Source organism: Tachyglossus aculeatus (assembly GCF_015852505.1).
Source record: "Tachyglossus aculeatus isolate mTacAcu1 chromosome 12 unlocalized genomic scaffold, mTacAcu1.pri SUPER_6_unloc_4, whole genome shotgun sequence".
Classification (NCBI taxonomy): domain Eukaryota; kingdom Metazoa; phylum Chordata; class Mammalia; order Monotremata; family Tachyglossidae; genus Tachyglossus; species Tachyglossus aculeatus.
Window position 1 is genome coordinate 6,253,616 of NW_024044831.1, and position 7,641 is coordinate 6,261,256.

The 7,641-nt window shown below is 47.1% G+C and overlaps 1 pseudogene; it reads right to left on the bottom strand.

Annotated features, from left to right (window-relative positions):
• Positions 1-5,692: 5,692 nt before the first annotated feature.
• LOC119921691 lies at positions 5,693-7,425 on the bottom strand (annotated as a pseudogene).
• Positions 7,426-7,641: the final 216 nt, after the last annotated feature.

Genomic DNA, 7,641 nt, shown 5'->3' on the forward strand with positions numbered 1-7,641 from the left:
TACCTCTCTTCCTCCCTTCAAAGCCCTACTGAGAGCTCACCTCCTCCAAGAGGCCTTCCCATACTGAGCCCCCTCCTCCTTCTCCCCCTCCCCATCCCCCCCGCCCTACCTCCTTCCCCACACAGCATCTGTATATATGTTTGCACATGTTTGTTACTCTATTTATTTTACTTGTACACATTTACTATTCTATTTATTTTGTCAGTGATATGCATCTAGCTTTACGTCTATTTATTCTGATGACTTGACACCTGACTACATGTTTTGTTTTGTTGTCTGTCTCTTCCTTCTAGACGGTGAGCCCGTTGTTGGGTAGGTGCCATCTCTATATGTTACCAAATGGTACTTCCCAAGCGCTTAATACAGTGCTCTGCACACAGTAAGCACTCAATAAATACGGTTGAATGAATGAATGAATGAATGTTCTGATTTTCCTTCCTTTTTATGGTATTTGTTAAGTGTTTGCTATGTGCCAAGCACTGTACTAAGCTCTAGGGTAGATAAAACCTAATCAGATTGGACACAATCCCTGTCCTACATGGGGTTCACAGACAATTTCCATTTTAAAGATGAGGTAACTGAGGACATAGAGAAGTGAAGTGACTAGCCTAAGGTCACACAGCTGGGAAATGGTGGGGCCAGAATTAGAACTCATGACTTTCTGATTCCCAGGCTGCAGTGTTGGAATAGGGTAATGGAGTAGGTGTCCCCAGCAGACTGCCCTTTGGATGGTGGCCATGATGACCATACGCTATGAGCGATCATGTCATTAGTTCTCCCAGCCCTGCATTCTCTCTATGACAGTCTGTCTAGACTCTAAGCCCGTTATGGGAGGGGATTGTCTCTCTTTATGGCTGGATTGCACTTTTCAAGTGCTTAGAACAGTGCTGTCCACCCAGTCAGTGCTCAATGAATATGATTAAATGATTGAATGACAGGGAAAAAAGAGTGAGAACAGAAAGAGATGAAGATGGAATCTTCCTTGGCTTCCTGGTGGCAGAGCAGTGGCCTAAAGGTAAGGAAGGTGTGGAGCAGTCCACCAGGAAAATCACTGTCCAGACTGCCCTTCGAGGGGGAAGCAAGCTAGGCCCCTGCTTTGGGGCTGAGTTGTGGACTAGGATGAGTGAGATGCATCCGGTTAGATCCCGGCTCTATCAATGCCACAAACACTACAAATTTTCTAACCAGAGGAAGAGAAGCAGCATAGCCTAGTGGAGAGAGCATGGACAGTGCTTGGCACATAGTAAGTGCTTAATAAATGCTATTATTATTATTTATTATTATTATGGGCCTGGGAGTCAGAAGGACAGGGGTTCTAATCCCAGCTCTGCCCCTTGCCTGATGTATGACCTTAGGGAAGTCAATTCACTCCGCTGTGCAGTTACCTCATCTGTAAAGTGGGGATCAAGACCATCAGCCCAAAGTGGGACAGGACATGGACTGTGTCCAACCTAGCTTGTGTCTAGCTCAGTGCTTAGTACAGTACCTGGCACATAGTAAGTGTGAACAAATACCATGAAAATGCATTTTCTATGAACAACAACATAGCAATGAATCTATGTAGTTGTTCTTTGCATTAGAAGCAGTCACCAGTGATGTAAAATTTACCTACGAAACCACCATCCCCTTCCCTTGTCTCTTCACCAAACTATTTGTGCCACATCCAATAAAGTGAATCCAAGGAGGCAGTCAGTCAGTCGATCATATTTATTGAGTGCTTAATGTGTGCAGATCACTGTACTAAGATCTTGGTAGAGGACAATATAACACTGTAAGAGTCACATTCCTGGCCAACAACGAGGTTACAAGCAATGTGTGGTTGCTCCTTCCTGTAAAACTTAGAAGCTGGTGAATTCTGTGGTCTGAGCTGGGAGATTTGAAGGGATCTAGAACCTATCTCATCTGCCAGTCTTCCAAAGGATGTGCCAGCTCCTTGATTTGGTTTTCTAGTTTCTTTCTTTACACTGTGTCATTGATCAGTGTGCTGTGTCAAAAGAAGAATCCTTTGACGTAATGTGGCTCTGTGTTGCCAATATGAATTCTGGGTTGTGTGTATGGCTTCACTGGCTTCACTGGAGTAGGCCGTTGAAGCAGTGTGGCTTAGTGGAAAGAACACGGTCTTGGGAGTCAGAGGTCCTGAGTTCTAATCCCGGCTCTGCCCCTTGTCAGTTGTGTGACTTTGGGCAAATCACTTAACTTCTCTGTGTCTCAATTACCTCATCTGTAAAATGGAGATTAAGACTGTGAGCCCCGCAGGGGATAACGTGATTACCCTATATCTACCACAGCACTTAGAACAGTGTTTGGCACATAGTAAGCGCTTAACAAATACCATCATCATCATCATCATCACCTTAGTTTTCTTGACACTCGTCATCAGCCTACAATGCCCCTCTGATTTGGTGAAGTGGTTTGTATGTTTTTTAGAGTGTTGCTTGACCCTTGAGAAGTCATCCAAAATTGGGTAGTTTGGAGACTTCCAGAGCTCATCTCTGGTGATGGCAGTCATGCTGCCAAGGGGAAGGAAGACTTAAGCAGAATGAAGTGAAGGGAAAAAAATATTCAGGTTAAGGCACTTAGCTCAAATCGACTGCCTTACGTAAGACTTCACTAATTGAACTTAGTAACTGTTCAAACACTGTACAGAATGCCTCAGTGTTTCATAGGTCACTCTGTAACATCATTGACATGACTGTCAGTGCTTTTCATGGGAACGTGTGGGATTTGACTTTTCATCCAAATATAGTTCCAAGATGCACCAATAAAATGCATATGAATATCGGTCACTGAACTGTGGAAATCTTGTTGTTCAGGAGGGTTCTCAGGAAAAAATTTAACATATCAAATTGCATTTTTATTTTAGAGCTGGTATTCTTAGAACCCAGGGGCTGTGTTGTTTCAAAACCCTGGGTTAAAGAAAAACTTGCAATGGGGTCACCATGGAGTCCATTGATAAGCCCCAGAGAGTACAAGGCATTTTTTCTGATGCCACCATATCCTGTATGCAGACAAGCTCAGATTCCCTAATTCTTTCATTCATTCATTCATTCAGTCATTCATTCAATCATATTTATTGAGTGTTTACGTGTGCAGAGCACTGTACTAAGGGTTGGAAAGTACAATTCAACAATAAAGAGAGACAATCCCTGCCACAGAGGGGTTACAGTCTAGAAGGGGGGCTACAGACATCAAAACAAGTAAACAGGCATCAATATAAATAAATAGAGTCATAGATATATACAAATATGTACAAGTGCTGTGGGGCAGAGAGCGGGGTAGAGCAAAGGGATCAAGCCAGGGAGACGCAGAGAAGGAGTTGAGGAAAAGGGGGGCTTAATCTGGGAAAGCCTCTTGGAGGAGGTGAGCCTTTGGTAATAATAATAATAATAATAATAATAATAATAATAATGGCATTTATTAAGCGCTTACTATGTGCAGAACACTGTTCTAAGCGCTAGGGAGGTTACAGTTTTGAAGGGGGGAAGTGTGATTTTTTGGCGGATTTGAGGAGGGAAGGCATTCCAGGCCAGAGGTAGGATGTGGGCCAGGGGTCGACGGCAGGACAGGAGAGAAAGAGGCACAGTGAGAAGACTAGAACCAGAGGAGTGGAGTGTGCAGGTGGGATGTAGAAGGATAGAGGGGAGGTGAGCTAAGAAGGGGCAAGGTGGATGGAGAGCTTTGAAGCCAATAGTGAGGAGGTTTTGTTTCCCTAATCACATTCCAGCCAAAATACATAGTGCAAACATCTGATAGGTTGGAATTCCATGAATATCTAGATTTGGCTAAAAAAAATTTCCCATATGGATTTATGGATTTACAGATGAACACATAGCCATTCTATATATATGTTGACGCTACTGATAGTGATAATCTTGCCACAATGAAGAAAGAGACCAGGCAGTCCAATTCTGAACCACAAACCTCTTCTACTCTGTGTACATCCTTGCTGGGTGACTCTTAAACTTAATAATAATTTTGGCACTATTTAAGTGCTTTTTATGTGCTAAGCACTGTTCTTAACACTGAGGTAGATACAAATTAATCAGGTTGGACACAGTCCCGGTCCCACACTGGGATCACAGTCTTAATCCCCGTTTTTTACAGATGTGTAAAATAATCCTTATTTTACAGATGAGATAATTGAGGTAAAGAGAAGTTAAATGACTTGCCCAAGGTCGCACAGCGATATGTATTGGAGCCGGAATTAGAACTCAGGACCTTATTTCTCCCAGGCCTGTACTCTATCCACTACACCCTGCTGCTGGTTCATTCAGAATACGTATCTATTTTCATGCCTGCCTCTTGGTATCCCATCAGGAAAACTCAGATGCTGAGATGGCCATGTAACTTAACTGGTGATTAAAATAGTTAATAAACTCAAAGGGAAATTATAAAGATAGGTGTACCTCTATAGTCGCATATAGTATCTATAATATGTTTGTGCGTGTATGTGCATTACATAGACTGCAATTATGTTTATTTCTAATTTCTCTGTAGGTTTATATATGATTTGCTGATGATGAGGTGAATGTGAGCTAAAGAAATAAACATTGCAGTGCAGCAAGGGAAAAATTTTCCCTCCGGATGACACAGGAGCCAGAGACCAATGTTTCAGTCTTTCACCCTGGTCTTCTGTAGAACAGGGACTATATTCCCACAGAATCCTACAGAAGGTTAGGAAAACTCAGTTTGCATACTCACCCCACACACTGACAAAGCTCACACATCTTCTGTCATGGAATCATGCTGTATCCTGTCAGAGGAATGTACCCTACTGTACCACCCAAAACCCTTAATAAATATAAGAGCTATTAATAAATGGCATGTTCCCTGCCCACAGCAGACTGTCCCCTGACTACCCACGCCTGATTTCCACAACCTCTCAACCCCCATACCTGTTCTTCTCCCCAAAATCACAGTGAGACCAACAGCCTCAATAATGGTACTTGTTAAGCACTTAGTATGTGCCAAGCACTGTTGGAAGCACTGGGATAGATACAAGCAAATCAGGTTGGACGCAATCCCTGTCCCACATGGGGCTCAAACTCTTAATCCCCTTTTACAGATGAGGTAGCTGAGACCCAGAGAAGGGAAGCGACTTGCTCAAGGTCACCCAGCAGATGTGGCGATGTCGGGGTTGGAACCCAGGTCTCCTGACTCCCTTGCCCATGGTTTTTCCACTAAGCCATACTGCATCCTCCCAGCAGGAGGGAGCACCCATGCCTGGGCCCAACTTCCAATGTTTAGCCAGGATCCAGCCCAGGCCCAGCGGGACGGATGGAAGACATGCTTTCCCAAATAAAGTCTCCAGCAGGACTTCCCAGACTGAGCTCCCCACTTTTCCTCTCTTCTGCCTCCCCTCCCCATTGTCCCCCCTACCCATTTCCCCTCCCCACAACACTTGTGTATATTTGTACGTATTTATTACTCTATTAATTTTATTAACTATGTGTATATAGCTATAATTCTATTTATTCTGATGGTTTTGACACCTTTCTACTTGTTTTGTTTTGTTGTCTCCCCCTTCTAGACTGTGAGCCCGTTATTCGGTAGGGACCATTCCTATACGTTACCGATTTGTACTTCCCAATCAGTACGTGCTCTGCACACAGTAAGCGCTTAATAAATACGATTGAATGAATGAATGAATGAATGAATGACCCAGCTTTCCTAAAGGAAGAACCATTTATTTTCAACAAGCCCAGGATGGAGAATGAAGTTGGATGCTGTGCTCTGGAGAGGGCTGGCTGATTCCCCCGGAGTACAGGAAAGCCTCTGGTTGAATGGTCATCTTCGTGACGTGTTTAGGGGGCCCTGGGCCTAGTCGACCCGGAGCCCAGGAAGACGTCTCGAGGACGATGTATGAGGATCTGGGGGGGTGAGCCCCACGGATTATTATGGTAGAGAAGGGAGCGAGACTCTCAGGAAAGGGCGGTTTCTTGTTCCTGGATGTTGAGCTCCACTTACATGGCTGCCTTGAGCCCGTTGTCAACCAAGCCTTGGGGCTGATGTTGGACTGCTGGCCTTTGACGAGAGAACTGAGCCACATCTTCAGCTTGGCTGAAAACGAAGCTTGAGGTGACGACTGGTTGCTCTTGCTGGTCCTCACTGGGCCCAAGGTGGAAGAAACGGGGCCCCAGGATTTGGCTGGTCCTGGGACCTTTGCTGCCAGGGAAGAGACAGTGATCCTGCTGTGGTCTTTAGCGTCATTCTTTCCTCTCTGTATAGGTGTGATGGCTCCCAAGTGGCCTGCAGACCTGGGAGGGCAGAGGGATGAGTTGATGGGGAGGGAACCTGGCCCATCATTCTTCGGTCCCGGGGCCCGCAAGGTTTGGATCTGAGGTCTGGCCCGGTTCTATGCTTCCTGGGAGTGGCAGCGCTCTCTGCTGCCCATTGGAGCCTGGTGGCATTCAGCAGCGGGTAAGACATGGGCCTTCTCAGAGGTCTCCCCATTCACCCAGTCAGCCACAGCGCAGTCAGGATGGTCTCCAGTAGGGGTACGCTAGTGGCCTGGTCTCGTGGCTAGCCGGATCAGCCCTACTGGGGACACTGTGACAGGCCCAGTTAGGCAATGTATGAGAGAAAGTCCAGAAAGAATAGCCACGTGCTTTCTCTTCAAGACGGTCTCCAGGGCCTTAACTGATTCTTCGGACAGGTCACCAGGCTTGATTTTTCCCTGGTGTTCCCATGGCCCCGACTTCAAACTGAGCTTCAGGAAGGACTCATTCCCCGTGTCACACCACGTAACCAAATTCCGTGGCTTCTGGTGTCTTTGTTCCAGGGACCATGGAGTGGGGGAAGGTGGGATGACTGGGGCCGGATGTCTGGGGTTGGAGAGAGCTGGGGGACCCATTGAGGAAGGGGTGGCAGCGGGGGTGAGGTGTTGGTATTGTCCCTCCCGCTGTACCCCAAGGAGGGGATTTCCCCAGCTCTAGACTGATGGCGCTTTGCATCCGTGTGGTCCTTTAGTGCCCACTTTTCACTTTTCAGCCCGGGGGAGTAATCGAGGATCAGAACCTTAGATACACCAACCGTGATTTCCAGCATGCTGTGGGCCGGGTCCTTGATGTGGCCCATGTCCTCGATCAGTGGGGACTCTGTGGGGCTGGACATTCCCTGGCTGAAGCCTCTCCTCTCAGGCGAGTCGTGCTGGGCATCTTCTTGGTGGGCATCCTGCCCTCCCACCTGGAGCATGGAGCTCTCTGGGTATCCCTGCGCCCGGGATGATGCCATCCATCCTTCGGCTTCACTCCTCCGGGGAGCAGGGCCGGTGGAAGCCGTTGGAATTCTCAGACCCAGGGGGCCGTGGCTGTTGGGGCTGAGGAGAGGGGGCTGGCAGAAGGTCATGGTCCCCCTAGTCTTAGTCTGCAACTTGGCAGATTTTGGCTCCCTTTCCTCACGGGTTTCCTCTTCGGGACCCGCCATTCATCCGTGGCCAGAGCGCGTGAAGCTGGGCTCCCTCAGACATTGATCCTTCTCCTCCAGCTGTCGAATTGGCGGCTCTTTGCCTCGAGGGGAAATTTTCGTCAACGAGGACGTAAGTGGCCATGATCTGCTCTTCCAGGCGGGTCGATGTCCTGACTCCGGGCCTTGGGAGAAAGTGGTCCCGGGCCAAAACATCTTCTCTCTGCCAGTAAAGGG